Source organism: Eutrigla gurnardus (assembly GCF_963514095.1).
Source record: "Eutrigla gurnardus genome assembly, chromosome: 5".
Classification (NCBI taxonomy): Eukaryota; Metazoa; Chordata; class Actinopteri; order Perciformes; family Triglidae; genus Eutrigla; species Eutrigla gurnardus.
The window spans coordinates 30429646-30444002 of NC_139919.1; positions in this window are offsets into that span (position 1 = coordinate 30429646).

A 14357-nucleotide genomic window follows, 5' to 3' on the forward strand; every position below is an offset into this window, starting at 1 on the left:
AGTGGGTATTTATTAAATCCACTTATTAATTCCGTTGTTCATGCTGTTTGGATCCTGGGTTCTAGGAAAGTATCACTACACTGCTGCAGGTTTATTTACAGAATTAAAAAATACATTGCATGCATGAATTGATTTAGCAAGAATGACATTGAAAACAATAATGTTATGAATCTTGCATTAGAATCATAATATAAAATATATAATAACACAGACAGCAGGCTTTCATAAGAATGTTGATAAGATCTGTCCACCAATATTGCCAAAATTGCCAAAAAACAATTTTTTCCATTATGGTTTGTAATGATTAATATGCACAAAAAGAGTTTCCTTTCTCTGCAGAGTCAGAGATCAGCCTCTTCAACACACCGACACAAAATCAGCCAATAATCGAAATTATTATTAAGAAGCTGATGGAGTAATGGAGCGATGCCAGAATTAATAACTGGAATGTAATTACCCATTTTTCTAAATTGTAATTCCGTACATGATTTACTTCTAACTACATAATCACATTTCAGTAATGAATTACAGAAGTTCCTGCCTGTTCAGGAGGGCTGAGGAGTGACGAGCAAACTTTATATTTTCTTTTTCTTTTTCACGTCGCGGCATGAAAGACATTTGATCCCCTGTTATAGGATAGTTATGCAGGCTTATACAGGCTTATATAGGCTTATGTGTCTGCAAACAAATCAAGATTAGCATTGAAGTGAGTGGTTTTACTCCTTGATTAATGTTAAGTGAAACGCTGACTCTCCTTTTAGCTCCGTTTTGGTCTCCACCAGCAAATGAGAAAATCATCGGGCTCTTCAACTGCTAAATGCTTCACCAGCTAGCTACAAACCTTTCCTGTCGTTATGTGCTATGTAGCTGGAGAAACAGGAAGTAGGCTGCATCAACGCTAAAATGGTCAGTATTTGTATATTTTTAGTCGGCAGCTCAGATTCGGGTCCCTCAGTTATTCCCTCCGTTCTGCAGCTGTAGTCTCTTTGTGTTTTCTTTGGCCCAATATCAGAATGTATCGCTTCAATTGACTTTAAGTGGACATCCACCCAAAAGTGGCAAATGTCTCCTTAAGTAAGCAGTGCAGGTGCAGAGCAGAGAAATCATTTGTGTTCAGTGGGGAACTCAAGCTGTCTGAAAAGTTCACTGGTGCTCGGAAGGTTTTCAGCAGCCTTTATCGTGTTTTCTCCACTGGAAGATCACCCAGGAGTCACATCTTCTCCATTCAAGGGCACCTTAGTGGAAACTTTGTCATGTTTTCTCCACTGGAAGGCCAACCTAGAGTGCACTTCATCACATTTTCAAATGGTGCACCAAGGGGATTGGACCCATGTTCAAAAGAAATGCTACTTGTATGCTAATGCTACAATCCCACCTCAGTCTTCCAGTGTGTGCGTGTGTGTGTGTGTGTGTGTGTGTGTGTGTGTGTGTGTGTGAAATCCTTCAGTGCGGAGACACATTTTAAAGAGATCTGCTCCACATTTAGGAGTTTTCTCTGCTGGAAACAAGTTTTTTTTCTCGTACAGCCGGGAGAGTTGAAGAACCACCAGATCTTTTTCCGGAGTGATTATCTGGTGCTGTGACACAGATGGGAAGTCAAATGTAACTCCTGCAGTCATGGTAAACTTTTTTATTATGGCGGTTAAAACGCACAGAGAAAAATACCAGCTTGAAGAAGCTATTTGTATGTATTTCACACATCCATCAAAACTCAATATAAATATTTGTGAGAGAAAAAGTTCTTACTTCCCCTGGAAGTCTGATTTCGGGCTGAAGGTTTAAAGCAGTTTAGAGTTTGTATGGAAGATCAGGAATAACTGCAGTGTTCCTACAAACATGGTGACGTGTGTGACGGAGAGTCTTTTACTGGCAGGAAGTTCCTCACTTGGAAATGGTCAGAAAAGGTTAAAGTTGACGATGTGACTTACTGATGTGTCGATGTGAGAATTCAGAAAGCACGATTAACTTTTATCTTTTATCTCTCTGGAAAAAAACGGAGTCACCTGTCATTTCCTCTCTCTCTCTCTCTCTCTCTCTCTCTAAATCCTCCCACATATCCCAACGAGACGCAATTAGTGTTCTAGCAAATGCTCCTGTCACCAGGAATAAAAAAGGCAGGAGGGCAGATAATGACTAAGACGGGTACCTTTGTTTTACACCGGAGAGTTCTCCTTGACCTTAAACGCCGCGGCACAAGACAAAAAGACAGAAAAACAACGGACTAATTGAATGAATGTGAAATTACAGGTCGATTTTTCTGTAATTTAGCACAGGAAACTGTCTGTGAACCAGCCACGTGTTAACGGCTTCATAACTCTCTCCGGATAGAAGGGGGGCACCTCCAGTCTCCAAGGCTCTCAGCGCTCCTCCATTACTCTCAGTGGCCCACACAGTGTTCTTGTTCTTCCTCCTTCCTCGTTCTTCACTTGTGATCAAAGTCAAGCGGAGCCCATGTGGGTTCGGGCTCTGCAGGCGGAGAGTAACGCAAGTTGACGCGCAACAAACTGAGAAAAAAGGGTTTGATGATCCGGTTGGATCCCGTTAGGTTGCATGATTAATTTACTAATGTCTCCCCAGGTGCAGAATATCAGCCGGAGGAGTGTTCTCTCTCTGCTGGCCACCAGGGGGCGACTCCTCTCTGGTTGTATAGAAGTCTATGAGAAAATGGTCCTACTTCTCTCTGCTGGCCACCAGGGGGCGACTCCTCTCTGGTTGTATAGAAGTCTATGAGAAAATGGTCCTACATCTCTCTGCTGGCCACCAGGGGGCGACTCCTCTCTGGTTGTATAGAAGTCTATGAGAAAATGGTTCTACTTCTCTCTGCTGGCCACCAGGGGGCGACTCCTCTCTGGTTGTATAGAAGTCTATGAGAAAATGGTCCTACTTCTCTCTGCTGGCCACCAGGGGGCGACTCCTCTCTGGTTGTATAGAAGTCTATGAGAGAATGGTCCTACTTCTCTCTGCTGGCCACCAGGGGGCGACTCCTCTCTGGTTGTATAGAAGTCTATGAGAAAATGGTCCTACTTCTCTCTGCTGGCCACCAGGGGGCGACTCCTCTCTGGTTGTATAGAAGTCTATGAGAAAATGGTCCTACTTCTCTCTTGATGTATTATCTCAGTAAACATTGTAAACATGAGTTTATGGTCTCAATCTCTAGTTTCAAGTCTTCTTCAATCCAGCATGATGTTCATTTAGTACATTATGGTCCATTTAGAGTCCACCAGACCAGAAAGCAGGGGATGCTTTAGGGGGCGGGGCTTACCCTTTAACCCTTTCACAGTGTTCTCAGTTCCTGAAAGTGAGTTGATTCAGTGTTGGCGACGGCAGTCTGAAAACCAACATGTGACTATTTAAGTTTCCCTTTCATAACCAAGTAGCAAACTGATTGGAACTTTATTTTAAAGACACCATGCATGTACCGATGAAGTCCTCACATTAAAACCATCAGTAGAGAGAGATCCGTTAACCGGCAGCAGAAAGTTTGACGACACGGCCGGTAGAATATTCAGAGAGGAGACTTCGGTCAGAGAGCCGTGAGATTGAGACGCACACAGAGTATTTTTTATTTAATGAAATATAGATTGAAAAAATGACCATATTCCATTTTCACATGTGAGCTCTTGATGGCCATTCCTCTTCTCTTTACACGTTTGACAAAAAGCTTTGGTTGGACAGAGGCGGCGGAGGAAATGAGGAAAGTGCTGGACAATCAATTTAAAGAAAATAAAGAAGAAGAAGGAACAGATCAGGAGTCAAAGTTTCTGTAAAGCTGCGGGAGCCGAGGCTCCGTGTGCGGCGAGAAGGGAAACGACTTTTTTCTTCCTGAGATGAATCAATAGCAGCTTGAATAGAAAGACATTTAATAAAGCAGCGTCTTATCTGTGCAAGTTAGGAGGAGAGGTTTAATAAGAGGACGGCTCCCCATTCAGAGTGAAATATCTCTCTGAGCGGGTGTGTGTGTGTGTGTGTGTGTGTGTGTGTGTGTGTGTATGTGAGGTAGCTTTCAAGTGCACGTGTGAAATAGTGTGTGTTCATCCCCAGAATGTTAAAGTACTAATGCCTTTGCACAAATGAATTCATTGCCCGATACGAGTGTTGGCGTGTGATGGTGTAATCGCCGAGCGTGTGTGTGTGTGTGTGTGTGTGTGTGTGTGTGTGTGTGTGTGGCAGGAAAAATATGTGCTTACGTGTCGGTTAAAAAATAAAAAGATGAGATCAAAACGTTCAATTATAAATGAAAGGTATGTAAGATGCATCCTGTTCACCACCGTGTACTTGGAGTAATCTCTCAAAGTGGTGATGTCACCAGGTAACTCATTAGCATAACATCTCGTTAGTCCCGCCCCCTCAATGGAGCTGAGCATAGAGAAGAAGTAAACGTCCTTCTTCTTGAGGAAGAGGAGCTAAACATTCATCTCATCACTGTTCCTCACAGAACAACTCCTGGTATCTGGTTCTGGTGAGCTGACCAATCAGAGCCGGCCGGGCTTTTTGGGAGGGAGGGGCAAGATGCTGCAGCACGGCATGATGTGGAAAATAAAGTGTTTTTTTGAGCATTAAAGCATGTAAACATGATCTCATAGTATCATACAAGTACACACCAGAAAAGGAGAATAATCGTGCCCCTAAGATTTACATCCCGAATCTTCTTCTTCTTCTTCTTCTTCTTCTTCTTCTTCTTCTTCTTCTTCTTCTTCTTCTTGTGATGTTGCCGCCTGGAGAATAAAGCGGTCCTCCTAAGTGCAGCTTCGGGGAGGCTGAGCCTGGTTTAGAGGAACAGCAGGGGGCCGGAGACGTTTACGCCGCTAATCACTTCGGTTCCGATCGTTAGATGAAACCTGCTGCTCGGAAGGACACGGAAGGACTTGGAAGGACTTGGAAGGACTTGGAAGGACTTGGAAGGACTTGAAAGGACCCGGCCCGGCACCTGGGAACCTTCGGTCAAAATCTATCTGTCCACGATAAAAGAAAGCACTCTAACACGCCAAGCAAATTCACTGTCATAAAGTGTAGAGAGCCGGTAACCCACCCCCCGTCGAAAACAAGACATGCACACATTTCCTATTAAAATCAAGTCTGGATGCATAAATTCTGCATACTATTAGCGGTTCCCAAAGAAGGGCCATTAATCTGCACATGTACTTCCTCAGGCGCTTCATTAGAAATGCAAAACCAGGAATATAGGAATAAGTAAAGCTGTGTGTGTGTTAAATTAATACTGCGTTTTCCTTGCAGCCCACGGGGGCCAGTGGGTGTGTGTGTGTGTGTGTGTGTGTGTGTGTGTGTGTGTGTGGGTGTGTGTGTGTGTGTGTGTGTGTGTCAGAGAGAAAAATCATTTCCATTCAGATTAAGGACACACACACACGTGAGATAGAAGTCCCCGCTCATTTTTCTTGGCGTGAATTAGAACACGCTTCGTCTAAGTTTTACTGCAGGATTAGGCCTCGACACTCCACTCACGACTTTTCTTTGAAGAAAAGATTTTTTCCCAAAACGTCGCTGTGGTCACGTCAACGTGTGATCAAACTGATTCAGGTCGAATCGTAATCCGTCAAGATTTCACCGTTTTAACGTGACTGTGAAGGACGGAGATACGTACGACGGCGTTTCAGGGGAAAAGTCATGTTATTGATATCCATCACTGAGCAGCAGAAGAAGGATTAAAGTACACTTCTCTCCTCCACTTCTTCGTTTAGCCTTCCCCCGGTTCACTATAGCCATCACGCGGTGATCTCTCACCTCATTGGTCGGCGCTGCTCTTTAAAAGGCTGACTCGAGGTCAGTCGAGGAGGCTTAATAAATATGAAAGGGAAAGAAAACTAGAAAATGGATGACGAGGCAGAGTGAGCTAAAACAGCAAGTCACCCTGCCGGACAGCTGAGCTAGCAGCGCACAGAAAGAACACGGCTGTGTGTGTGTGAGTGTGTGAGTGTGTGTGTGTGTGTGTGTGTGTGTGTGTGTGTGTGTGTGTGTGTGTGTGTGTGTGTGTGTGTGTGTGTGTGTGTGTGAGTGTGTGTGTGTGTGTGTGTGTGTGTGTGTGTGTGTGTGTGTGTGTGTGTGTGTGTGTGTGTGTGTGTGTGTGTGTGTGTGTGTGTCAGACAGAGGTGTACCTGGAGATGCTGACGGCGTATTAAAACCCCGGTTGATGGGTAAATGGATTTCTGTACTTGACTATTCAGTAGAACAAGATTCCCACGCTGCAAAAAGTTACAAACCGTAGCGAGTCGGAGCAGAAAGAGGCTTGGTTTCTTTTTTTAGAATGTTTTCATTCAGCACTTTATTTAACGTCTTCATGTAGTTCATTTCACCAGCAGGGATGGACTTTTGGATACAAATTTTAATTTATCTTTTTTTTTTTGCTTTGCCATATTTGTCTTGTTTTTTTTTTACTTATTTCATTTTCTTAATTATTTTTTTATTTAATACAATGTACAAAACCAAGTTGCGTAATAAAGTAGACAAAGGTTGTAAAATCAGTCACAGTGGAGAGGAACTAACAACAAGCAGACGCCTGCTCAGTTGATCAATCAAACAGTTTAATTATACTGTATTTTAATAGGATTTAGTGTCATTTAGTAGTTGAATGGTGTCATGGTGTTTGAATTCCTTGTGGCTGACGAGTTACACCTTGAAGGTGTGGTTAAAGGTCTAAATAAAAACCACCTCACCCCAAACATACTTATGACATGCATCTGATGTCCAAACTGCTGTTTTCCTGCAGTTAAGCGTGAAAGATCTCTAGGTTAGACGCTGTGGATGAAAAGTTCCAAAGTCGACTGATTTTTTTATAGTGCATGCTTTTAGCTTTAAGTGGTGGGCGGGGGGGGGGGGTAATGCAGACATGAGCAGAAATACAGCTAAATATGGCTACAAATGTGTGAGCAAGTGTGTGAGATTGATTTATGTTGACACGTAAAAAGAGACTCAGATCCGACGTTGCAGGATGAGAAGAACGCGTGAGGCAACACGTGAGGAAACACTGGAAACACCTGGAAACACCTGGAAACACCTGGAAACAAGAACATGGTGTGTTGGAAAATATGATTTTTGTGTTTCATGCATTTCTTTGTTTTTTTGTTCAGATCTTCACATCCTAATGTGTGTCAACCAAAAGCACATCTCGGATTCTTTACGAGTCAGTGTCGGCCGTGACAAACTCCTGCTCAGCCCGGAGCCACTGCTTCCTTTCTGACCTTTCAAAATAAAAGCTTGAGAATCATGATTAGGCCTTTACTCATGTATGTAAGTGCTGGTTTTCTCCTGGGTGGAGTCCTCTCCATCCTCCCTACAGTTTAGATCAGAAACGTATTGGTATTACATAAACACAATACTGCATGCAGGTTGTATTTGAAGGGCTTTTTAAGGGAGTCACTGCAGACGACGGAGCCGACAACATCAAAAGACAGAAGTGGAATTCAAACTGGCAGCACTTTGACCCCGACCTGATGGAAGGACGCCGACGCTCCGTGGATCGCTGAGGGGCTCAGAACATTGTGAGAATGATCATGTAAACACCAAGTCATTTAGTATATTGGGGGTTCAAGTCCCCAGAGAACATCGGATCTCAGTGAATCCCGGCGCCACCTCGTCTCATTGTCATGGCCGGGCGGCTCGGCTCCACATAACTGCTCCTGGGTCTGTTTGAATCAGACTCAGCTGTCCTGCTCTGAACTCAGAACCGCTCCGCTGGATTTCACTGTTTCAGTGTTTCAGAAAGGCAAACTTGTGGCATCCATAGTCTTCGTCGTCGTAGCCTTCCCTCACTGCGACGCAGGAAGTCATTACATCATCACTTTCTCCTGCTACTCATCAGCAGCAGGGCTGTGCAGCTCATTTTCCTTCTATTGGACCCCCGAGGCAGCCGGGACCTTCATTGTTCATTTTAATCCACCTTGACCCTCCTCAACAGTTTCTTCTTTTTGCAGAGCTGGATGTCTGTGATTTCAACTTTGTTTTTTTTATTGGGTGAAACCGAGAGTGAGAGCAAAGCTTCCTGCAAATGCATATTCAAAATATAAGTTACATGAATAAAAAGTTTGAAATCAATATAAATACAAACACCAGACAAAAAAGCACCTTAAGTCAAACATCACAGAAGATAAATATAACGTTCTTTGCCTTCAATTCCCTTCGTTCTCTTCTCCTCCAACCTGACAAGCTGCTAACTGATCACTTAATTAATTACCAGACGTTCTGACGATCGATCCTTCCCAGAAGGACCTGCTTCCTTCTCTCTTCTGACCCTTTTTTAGATGAAATATACGACATGTCAGGACCGCTGTAGGAAACAATAATAATATTAATGGAGCCGAGAGAGGGCGGTGATATTCAGAGAAAAAAAGTGACACATTTGTGAGTTTATTCCGATGCTAACAGCCAGCATCTATGCTAGCTAACGTCCCATGAATGTACGTATTTCTGTTTGTAATGAATCATCCAAACGTGTGACATCACCTCGTTAACCTCGTTAAGGTCCTCAGGGTGATGATGTTGATGCTTATTGTTGCTTTTATTCATATGAGGACAAACTGTCATCTTATGGCTGTTTATTGATCGGGGCGGTTGGGCTAACATGCTAGCGGTAGCTTTCACTTGTTGTCATAGCAACGGCAAACATCCGATGTTAGAAGAACCAAACAACTTGTTTATATGGGCTATATATATTTATAAACTCACACATTTGCCACTTTATTTCTCTGAATATTGCCCCCTCGTTAGTTTTTTTCCTACAGGCCCTGATTCTCCGTCGTAATCACGTCTTATCATTATGTTTTATTGTTCCTGATGATGATGTCACCTCGTCTCCTGAAGGGTTGCTGCTTTAGGACGTTTGCACGCTGCCGATAACACACTGCAGTCCAGCTTGTTGTATATATTTTCTTTTCTGCCTTATTGTTTTCCTTCCAACAAGCTGCCAGTATTGCTGCTGTAAAAGAAGAAATAAATCACGTAGTATAACACTAAGAGGATCTTCATGTGCGTGTGGAGCAGCAAACAGCTTTCAGGTGTGGATGAAGGTTTAATCACGACTGTACGCTATCAATCAGCCATAGAGAGAAGAAGAGGCTCAGGTTATTACCTCAGCTTTAAAGCTTCAGGAGAGGGATTGTGCATCTTCTAGCAGAGAAATCCAGCACTGTGAAAACAACTCAGACAGCGGAGGGACACGAGGAAGATCTGTTGATCTATGAGGCCGATCGGGTCTGATGAAATCATCCATGCAGGGCAGCGAGTCTGAACAGAGACCGGGTTACTGCTGAGACACAAGGACACACACCGCCAGATAAGTTCCCTCAATCCTATCTCATTGTACTCCTCCCTCCCTCACAGACCTGTTCCCTAAACGGATTAAAGAGGTGTGTGTGTGTGTGTGTGTGTGTGTGTGTGTGTGTGTGTGTGTGTGTGTGTGTGTGTGTGTCTGTATGTGTGTGTGTGTGTGTCTGTATGTGTGTGTGTGTGTGTGTGTATGTGTGTGTGTGTGTGTGTGTGTGTGCGTGCGTGTGTCCTGGTAGGAGGTTATTCCGAGATGCCAGACGAGCAAAAGATAGTGATCTCAGTCAATCTAATGGAGCTGAAGGGTCCCACACACACACACACACACACACACACACACACACACACACACACGCCCGCACACACACACACACACACTTACTGCCTGTGTGATGACAAGGACAAAGACGACAGGAAGTGAAGAGGAGGAAGGAAGGAGACACAGTTGCCAAACCATCCACATTTTTATTCAACTATATCAAATACAGACTCCAACTCTACAACGTGTGTGTGTGTGTGTGTGTGTGTGTGTGTGTCTGTGTGTGTGTGTGTGTGTGTGTGTGTATCAGGATGTGTTGATGGTGCAGGAATGGGCGGAGCTGAATGTTTTTTTTAACTGGAGTCAGAGGGAGGCGGGAGGACAGGACGGTCTGCTGATGTCAACACGGACCGATGCGATAAAGTCAGTTTACTGAGGGGGGGGGGGGGGGGGGGGGGTCGGCGTGGCAACGGACCAGGAGCTGACCACAGGAGAGGCTGCTGATGCCAAAGATAAGATGGGACTTTGGATGCTTAAATCCCATCAACACATATCACCACCACTGGTCTGTACCAGGTCTGTAGTCTCAGTGGGTCCACCACTGGTCTGTACCAGGTCTGTAGTCTCAGTGGGTCCACCACTGGTCTGTACCCGGTCTGTAGTCTCAGTGGGTCCACCACTGGTCTGTACCAGGTCTGTAGTCTCAGTGGGTCCACCACTGGTCTGTACCAGGTCTGTAGTCTCAGTGAGGGACTGATGACGACATTCTAACACAGAGCTTCATGCAGACGGTGAAGTTTCCTTTAATGTGAACTCCCTTTGTAACGGCTGACGGACAAGTTGTCCCACTGAGACAACAAGAGGACACCTCCACCTGTCTGTCCCCACACAACCCTTTGTGCTTTGTGCTGTAGCTCCCCCCCCCTCCCCCCTCAGTCTCGCTGCATCCTATCAGTGCCCCCCCCCCCCCCCTATTATCACTGTCGCTGCCCTCTGTCCAGCTCCTCACACTCATCCCTCTCTCCTCGCCTCTCTCGTCCACTCCACAGCTTTCATCTCTCAGTGGTTTTCAGAAACAACAGAGACAACATTGTCCTGTCTTCAGCTTTGAGTGTATCGCCGGGCATCCGCAGGTAAATTGTAAGACGTAAGGACCCACTAAGATGCCTGCAACAGGGAATGTTTTCTAAAGTGCAGTTCAAAGGTTCTGGTGGTTGAGGAGTTTTGAGAAATATGAAAAATCTCTGAGTCTTGGATGCGTCTGCAGGGCAGAGCTTTCTGAAACACATTAGTCCAGAGACCAGATCAGACTATGTGGAGGAACCAGAGACTGTCTGTGGTCCCCCAGAGTTCTAGATAGTAGCTCACATTAGTCCAGAGACCAGACCAGATCGTAAATGTGTGAAGGAACTAATCTCTGTACTACCGCTTGTGATGACCCGAAATTTCACTTCCTGTTATATTTTGTTAAGACTCACAGACTCCAGCTTCACTTCCTCCCAGAGTTGGGGTTCCCGCCCACTGCACTCAGCACACCTGCACCTCGTCACCACCAATCAGTGACCGGGATAGAAACACCTGCTCACACACTGCTGGAGCTGCTCTGTTCTCCGTCCAGTCAGACTGTGGGCTTCATTTCCTGCAGCCGTCTTGCTTGTTTGAGAGCCTCGATGGCGCTCCTCTTTAGGGTCTTCATCTCAAACGCTTCCTGTTAGATAAACGGCCGTGATTGGCCAGAAGAAATAAAACATGAGCTCCAAGTTGTTTCATTGATGTCTCACCTTCCTGCAGACATGGAGAGGTGTACTCGAGGCTGTTCATGTCTCCACGACCTTATATGGAGTGTTGATGGAGCAGCTACAATGTTAGCGTAGCCTAGCACCATCAACCAGACTCCATTCAGAAAACCAGCGTTTTAACAGTAGTTATCTTGTGGTCTTGCAGACAGACCTAACAAAGCATGACTCAGCACTTTTTACTGATCACCATCATGATGGAGTTATTTCTGCATCCTTTTCATCTGGTTATTGATATTAAATCACAGATCAATACTTTATTCTGGGTCCTCCAGCTGGGGTGAACCAGCCCACGTGGGTCTCTAGATCCAGTGAGTCCAGCTTGGTGAAATCCACCGAGCACCTCAGGATGATGTCATGATGATGTCGTGAACCCTGACAGGACGGGGTCTGGGTTCCTGGTGGATCTGGGACTTCAGGTCTCCTCCTCTGTGATGGAGGAGACCTGGTTGTGGTCTACATGGAGGAGACCTGGTTGGGGTCTACATGGAGGAGACCTGGTTGTTGTCTACATGGAGGAGACCTGGTTGTGGTCTACGTGGAGGAGACCTGGTTGGAGTCTACATGGAGGAGACCTGGTTGTGGTCTACATGGAGGAGACCTGGTTGGAGTGAACACCTTTAGAATTAGGTGGTAATGATATCATGTCACAGTCAAGTTCAGACGTCATAAACGTCCAGCCTTTATCCGAGAAACCCCCCCCCCCCCCCCACACACCCTCTGATCACGTCCTAATGTTCCCAGTCATTAGCACGTTAGCGTGGCTAATCAGTTAGCTGTAGCCCAGATGTTCTGTGCATCCAGGGGTCGTTCTGGCTCCGGTCTTCCTCTCAAAGCGTGCCAAGTCTGGTCCACTTAGGACGTGTTAAATAGATCTTCGGGAGCCGGCCAAGTGTGAGAGAGCGAGAGCAGCTCCATGTTGTGTCTATGCATAAGTGTGAGTCGTCAAATGTGGGTGGGATCTATAATCACGGGAACAAAGGTCAGTGATTGGCCACCTGCCCTCCGGGGGTCGTTTGGGGCCGAGCCAGTCACATAAGCAGCTTGGTTTCCCTCCAGGAAGTAATGGGCCAGATGAGTTGTTGTTTGACCCGACAGTCATTCAAAGAGGAGAAAAAGTGAGGTAAGGACTTGGAAGTCCACCAGCTGCACAGCTGAGAATACGGCCGGTTGAAATGTGCAGCTTTCTGACAGCTCAGAGAAAGTTCCTCTGCAGTAAATCCCTGCGAGTCTCTGACAGATGGTGCTGAACTTTTTCACAAAAACACCTTGTTTGGAGGCTGGTTTGAGCAGAAATAAAGAGAATGTTTGAAGGAATAAAGCATCAAACAACCACGTTGTGCAGAACGGACGTATTTAAAACATTCAGTACTCACGAAGTTTAGAAAACAAAAACACAAACTTTATCATTTACCAGACTCCTTCCATTCATACCTTTCAGAGTAAAGAGAGCATAGAAATCAGTGTGGAAGGAGAAGGAAGGAGGCTTGGTCAGTCAAACACAGGACTTTCAACCAGCAGACCAGTGTTCGTGTCTCAAAGCGACATTGAGTTTTACAGGTTTACATACTTATTTTTAGCCAAACCACAGTGTTTTTTTCTACCTGCTGTTTTACAAGTCGATGCCGAGGATCTGGATTCATCGTCAGCATGTGAACATGTCCGACTGTTTGCCAGAGGAAACTCAGATTCACTCAGAGCATTTCACTCAAAGGAAACTCAATAAAAGGAGCTGAGGACAGGAGGCGATAGGACAGTTTACCTGCCAGACGCTGCTCGGGGCCAAAGGAGCCCGATAGTTGGTCCTCTGCCTGCACAAACGCACCCCAACCTTTTATTGAAAAAGTGTCAAATTTGCATCGTTGTCAGTACGAATCGTTTTTCCTCTCATTTATGCATCACGTCTGGGGTTTAAAGGTCATTTTGTGTTGGTGAGGGTGATCTCTGTCGACAAAAGCCTGTTTTTTCAGCTGTGGTCTGATTCTACAACAGGGTCTGATAGTCTGCAGTCTTGGTTCTGGTTCTCCCGTGCCTCCCTTCCCTCCTTCAGTCCCAGCAACAGGTCCTGGGTCTCCGGTCTGCAGGGTGTCGATGTCGGCTCCTTCTCTTCAGTCTGTGTACAGGACGATGTGGCGACGTCTCTCATTGGTTTGTGGACGTTTTGAAGCCTGAAGTCAATGTCCTCATGTCCTCATGCCGTCATGTCCTCATGTCCTCACGCTCTCATGCCCTCATACCCTCATGTTCTCATGTCCTCATGTCCTCATGTCTTTATGCCCTCATGCCCTCATGTTCTCATGTCCTCATGTCCTCATGTCTTTATGCCCTCATGCCCTCATGTTCTCATGTCCTCATGTCCTCATGTCTTTATGCCCTCATGCCCTCATGTTCTCATGCCCTCATGTCCTCATGTCCTCATGTCCTCACGCTCTCGTGTCCTCATGTCCTCATGCCCTCATGTCCTCATGTCCTCATGTCCTCATGCCCTCATGTCCTCATGTCCTCATACCCTCATGTCCTCATGTCCTCATGCCCTCATGTCCTCATGTTCTCATGTCCTCATGTCCTCATGCCCTCATGTTCTCATGCCCTCATACCCTCATGTCCTCATGTCCTCATGTCCTCATGTCCTCATGTCTTTATGCCCTCATGCCCTCATGCCCTCATGTCCTCATGTCCTCATGTCCTCATACATGTTCTGGCCAGGAGAACAAACTGGCCTCGAAAAAAACCCACAAAAAACCCCACAATATAGGATCCTTAAATGCATCAGATACCTTCAACACAGAAACATGGAGAAAATTACATGAACACATGCATAACGAAACTAGAGCACACACACACACACACACACACACACACACACACACACACACACACGATCATCCTCCTTAAGCAAATAAGAAGTGACGCCTCCGCCTGTGCATGCCAGGAACACCCAGCGAGATAGAGAGAGAGGAGGGCCGGGAGAGAGACAGCAGGCTTGCATGGAGTGGGATGTGCTCACTAATGCATGATCAAACTGCAGC